Source organism: Mesoplodon bidens (assembly GCF_964165515.1).
Source record: "Mesoplodon bidens genome assembly, contig: HAP1_SCAFFOLD_408, whole genome shotgun sequence".
NCBI lineage: Eukaryota > Metazoa > Chordata > Mammalia > Artiodactyla > Ziphiidae > Mesoplodon > Mesoplodon bidens.
In genome coordinates, this window is record NW_027672347.1 from 44,304 (window position 1) to 50,305 (window position 6,002).

Genomic DNA, 6,002 nt, shown 5'->3' on the forward strand with positions numbered 1-6,002 from the left:
GAAGTGATATCTCCCTGTGGTTTTGATTTACATTTCCCTGATAATTAGTGATGTTGAACATTTTTCACATGCTTGTTGGCCATCTATATACCTTCTTTGGAAAAATATCTATTCAGTTTCTCTGCTCGTTTTTTAATTGGATTGTTAGCTTTTTTGTTGTTGAGTTGCTTGAATTCTTTATCTATTTTGGATATTAGATACATGATTTGCAAATATCTTCTCCCATTTGGTAGGTTTTCATTTTGTTGATGTTTCCTTTGTTGTACAGAAGCTTTTTAGTTTGATAATAGTCCCATTTGTTTAGTTACGCTTTTGTCTCCTTGCCTGAGGAGGCATATGCAGAAAGATATTGCTAAAACCAAAGTCAAAGCGAATACTGCCTATGTTTTCTTCTAGGAGTTTTATTGTTTCAGATCTTACATTGGAGTCTCTAATCCATTTTGAGTTGATATCTATGTATGGTATAAGATAGTGGTCTAGTCTCATTCTTTTGTGTGTGGCTATCCAGAAAAACTAAATTTAGATGCTCTCCATCCTTTCATCAAATTTTCAACCCATTCAGATTAATCTGCAAAACTGCATCAAGAGGTTTGAAGGTAGAGAACTTTTTACTGTCTAGCTGATTTTTAAGAGTGATTAGGGCAGAGTTATAAATCAAATTACTGCAAAAAACGTTCTGGCTAGTCCATGTCAGTCACTTTCCTAAATTTCAAGGTTATTGACTGCTCAACTTATCTTATGACTTTAAATTTGAAAGCCTCAAATTAGCAACAAGTTCTCATAGGATTCAAAGCAGTAGGGGTTTTACAGAATGATTCTGTTAAATTAATCCTTTCCTCATTTGAAACATAGATGATTAAGATACATATTAATTTATTCAGAAAAGTCATACATTTTTTCAATGGAAAAAATCTTCCCTTCTGTGCTCCCTAGGGCTATTTGTGTGCAAAATTTAACAAACATTGGTTCAACTCTTTTTTTTTTCTGATTCAAAACTTCAGCATGAGAGATGATTAGTTGGATGGCTAACGAGACAGTAATCTCCTCAAACATCTTTTAACCCACTTGTACATTCTACATGAAGCAGCAGCTCAGTAACTGTTGAATGAACGAGTGGACAGATCCCACTTACCCAGAAGACTGAATTCTTCTTTAAGAATCTTCTTTAAGAGGTTTAATTTTGCGGTCAAATGTTTAGAAATGGAAATCGAACTCAAAGTTCCACTTGACTTATAACGTGACTTCTGTCCTCAGCAGATGGTTAAAAAGGTTAGTTCTACCAGTGGCTTCAGAAAACACACAAAAGGTGTTAGCAGAACCATGATATTTACGGTATACATTTGATTGTTTCAAGAACTGAGTGAACAGGTAGTACTTGTAAGGGCAATCAGGTGCCAGTTTCAATGGTCAGGCCTGAACTGCAGGGGTTCCACACTCAGCCCTGCTGCTTGTTAATTCTGGCTTCACTCATTATGCTTCCCGATGCTGCCACACAGCTCCTTATTTTGAGGTAACAGGTGATCTGACTATGCTTTTTTGTTTGTTTGTTTTTCTAACGTTACACAGAAAGCTAGAGTCAAAAATTTGTGTGTAGTCTGAGAATGATACTTTGGATATATTGCTATTTATGATAAGCCCCGATTTACATGTTTACTTCGAACTGGAAAAAAATTGCTAACTAGAATTTCCCCCGTAAAAGGAATTACTGACAATGTCTTCCTCCTTAACCACATGGACCTATATCAAGGCTGCTTATCTGTGCAAGATACCAAAGTTGTTACCACAGGACTATGCTATCACAAGCAGATTTTCTGCCAGTGGGCTGGGCCAGCTTTTGCAAACTACAGGAAACCTGGGTTCCTAAAATAACCTAAGGGACACCCCTGATCTAAACTCAAACAGAATGGGGTTAATACATAAATCCTTGCAGGAAGTTTGGACACTGAAAAGATCTGTCACTGAGGATGGCGATTCAGCTTAACAAATGAGGCAATGAGACTGATGGAATACGCCCTTTCCAGAGAAGTTACAAGGATTTCCGTTGATACTATCAGTATTTCCACAGTCCTCTGTTTCCAGGAGGTTATATATAGTATCACAGAAGAACCCTGAGAACAGATAATCAAGCCTTTATAAAGAATCAGAGAAATATATTAAATGTCTCTTAACAAGGAAAATTGAACTTTTTTTACTAACAATAACCATTATTATCATTATAGAATTATTATATTGTTCTTAATATTTTATTATTAAATAAATATTATCTGCAGGGAAGGCAGATTGGCATCACATAAGTGTTACGTCACTGAAAACTAATCAATACACAAAACAATGTGCTAAGGCTACACTAGGGAGTCTCACTTCTGATCTCAAGGTTCTGCCAGGTTATCCCAATTTCTCAACAAAACTCTTTATCAAACTTATTGTATCTTATCCCGCACTATATCGGAACAGTTTTAAAAGGGATCTTGTTAGTCATTTTCCTTAAAAAAAAAAAGAGAAATCCAAGTCATGCCTTTTCTATGAAATCTTTGGAGGTTGCTATGACAATGTTATTTGTAGCTCAGCCCACAATTCATATTCTTCAGCTTTTACCCAAAGTAACCTGGTTCTGCTTGCTAGGTATCATCTTCTAAGACTCCAAGAGATATTGCCAAAGCTTTCTCCAGAGACTAGGATTGGAAAAATGACGGCATTATTAAATGCTGAACTTTACAAAAATCATTTCTATTTTGAGCACCCTAACATAGTTATCTTCATTTTGCATAATCCTTTTTTTTTTTAACAAGGATGTATATTTTTACATGGTTGCAATTACAGCAAACACAGAGTTTTGTGTTATTCCTTCACCATTTCCAATAACGAAAGCATTTTTCATATATTACAATTGGGGGATTATTTTAATGTTAAAGAATACATGATATTTAATGGATACAATCTATATTTAATTTAATCCGCTTCCTATTACTAGCTATTTGTCTTCATTTTTTTCCTTATTACAGATAGATTCACAAATAATATTATTATGAATATTTTTTTCCTCTACAGAATTGTTTCTTTGAATGAGACAGGTTATGGTTTGTTTGGCTTGTATCGACAGTATTTATAAAAGTGTAAATCTGAATGTGTTTAGGTGAGGCAAGTACAGTAACCTGTATTCCCATTGCCTTCCCCCAGGCCAACATTGTACATTTAGATTACCTGCTTGACCCTGAAAGCATTTGAATTTTTGACTCCTGGATTACTGGCTCAAAGGCGTAAGTATCTTTATGACTTTCAATAACAATGATCATTTAACTCTTCTAAACCAGTTATACATGTATTTCAATGTCACCAACTTTCATTTATTTGAGTACTTTCCAAACGTTAGGTGCTGTATAGGCATTGGGGACACAATGAGCAAGTAAGACAATGAACAGGGAGTTACAATGCAGTCTGAATTAATAGAACTTAGAATAGGGTACTAAGGGAACCCATAAGAGAAGCAGAAACAAGTCTTCTCCAAATCGGGTCATTACATGGGGAAGTGGTAGCAAGTAGAAGAACGGAGGAAGGAGAGAAGTCCAGGCAAAGAGAGCACCACATGCAATGGCCTGGACAACATAAAGCAAGCATATTTTAAGTATTATGAGAATGGAGAGGGTGAGGTTAGTGTTGAAAGACATGAATATATATGAAAAAGCATATATATATGATTTTATAATGTAGTCATCATTAGGTATCATTTAATAATTTTTTGTCAAATTTACTAACTATATAAGCATGTTATACGTGTAAAGTAGATTTAGTATGCATCGCATCTAAGAAAATCCGATTCCTGACATAATCAGCAGAATGAAAAGTGACACAGAGATTAGAAAACTCCCCAGCACTTGAGAGAAGAGAGGTTTGTGCAGTTTGATGGCAGCACAGGCCCATGTGTAGGAGAAGGGGAGGTGATGGAGCAGCAGGGATAGGTTAGAACAGTTGGAGTGCCTGGAGGGCCAGGCCAAGGAGTTCACTTTGTATTAACTCAATGGTCAATGAAATTACATAGCCATTTTAGAGGAAACAAAATTATAATTAAAACTGTAGAGGAAACACTCATTCCTTTCACTAAAGCAAAATGCAGAACATCCTGGTGTCAGCACTGGAAAACAATCTCCAGGTAATTGAAGCAGGAAAACCACATCCATTTAGGGGTTCTCTCATTTTCATTATGACTGCTACCACCATAGCAGCCTCTAGGCTTCCATTCTAACACTTTTGTCCAGGTATGGAGCAATCAAAAACATCTTGCTTTGTTTCACTTTAGTACAAATGATATAGAAAAGACATCAAAAGAATTTATTAAGTGATAAGAGAGAATAACTGGGAAACAAAGCGTGTGTATGAAATATATAAACAGTCTAGTTTACAAAGAACTACTTTATTCTTTATAGAACACTGTTAGCCCATAGTCCATGTTATTCTACATTGGACACCAAGTATCGGTTAACCCTATGAAATAATATGTAAGACATTATGTGCACTTATATAGTCTTTGTATACAGGATGTGATGGAAGAGGACCTCTACCAATAGATAGAAAAGAAGTTCTTGTAATTGTGTGTTATGCAAGCCAAAAGCGGATGGGGTAATTTGCCAGAAATAATACTATAAGGGATATAAATAATTTGGTCCAAGTACTCCACTCTCTGGGTTGCATTATTCAAGAGTAAATTTTAGAATGTCTGGAAGCAGAGGTCTTACCCAGTGTTCGAGACATATGAGGTCTCTGAGAATTTCTCTGAAATCACACTGAACATCTTGTGTACATGTATGTGTGTGTGTATATCTCCTGGGAAGTCTTTAAAAGGCTCATAAGCTCTTTTGTGGCACTTCTTCAATTCACTTCTGTGCTGGACCTCCCCATTTATGAAAGCAGAAGTTTCAGCCTCTGAGACTTTGGGCACAAGTCAGCAGGTGGTGACAGCTTTCTCTTCCAACACTGCATCTTTTAAGCATTCTTAAGAAAGCAAGCAGCCATCAGTTATGAACATCATTCAGGTGACGTTCTGTATGTATGAACTGTATTTGAGATTAAAAGATGGGGAAGAGATGGGAAGTGAGTAGACATGAGACTATTATAGGGCTCAGGAGAAAAGTGGCAGAATCTAATTACGATGGGATGAGTGGGAATACAGAAATGAGGATGGGCAGAGGATGCACATCTTGGTATTTGGTATATACCGCAGGGTTTTTTTTCACCAAGTTGTCATTCTGTGTTTGGAAAACAAAATTGGGGGGAAAATGAAATCAAAGAGTAAGTCAGTGCTTGGCATATAATAGGAATGTAATAAATTTTGGAAAGACTCACACTACCATGGTGAAACTTTTAGTACTAAACATATATTTAGGATTAAACATATATTCATTTGCAGAACAGACAGAAGTTGGACTTTTATATTACTAATGCTTACAATACTTCAACTTCTGGTCATCTTATACAAGTTCATTAGACCACTGATCGTTGTTGCAATGGAGTTCTGAAAGTTTAATTTTGAGATGTGAATGAGAAATGAGGTCATGGCATAGATGAAGACAGGCAATGAAACTATAAAATTGGTAAGCTTGGTCTATGAGAACCTATATGAGCAAAGAATCTGAAAAAGAATAGATATATGGATATGTATAACTGAATCACTTTGCTGTACACCTAAAACTAACACACTGTAAATCAACTATACTTCAATAAAATTAATTTTTAAAAAATTAATTAGTTAAAATTAAAAAACATTAAGCTTGGTGAAGTGTAGTTGACCTCATTCAGGAAAGTAGAAGTAGGCGCTGGTTCTGGAGGATACAGGAGTGGTTTGAATAGAGAGAGGGCCAACTTTACTTCCTAACAGTAAGTTAAAATTAGGGGAATACAGAGATTATAGAATAATAATCAGAAAGTGGCCTAAATGTAAGAAGCAGGCTGGCTCTTCTTATACTAGAGAAAGAGAAAGCTAAATTTGTGGTGGAGATGGTAGGGGAATC

General features: G+C 35.8%; 1 long non-coding RNA gene across 1 annotated transcript; it reads right to left on the reverse strand.

Annotated features, from left to right (window-relative positions):
• Window positions 1-3,322: 3,322 nt before the first annotated feature.
• LOC308610330 lies at window positions 3,323-5,510 on the reverse strand. The gene is made up of 2 exons (XR_014014515.1): window positions 5,441-5,510; window positions 3,323-3,593 (listed from the first exon to the last, which is right to left on the reverse strand). It is a non-coding gene; the product is annotated as an uncharacterized lncRNA (long non-coding RNA).
• Window positions 5,511-6,002: the final 492 nt, after the last annotated feature.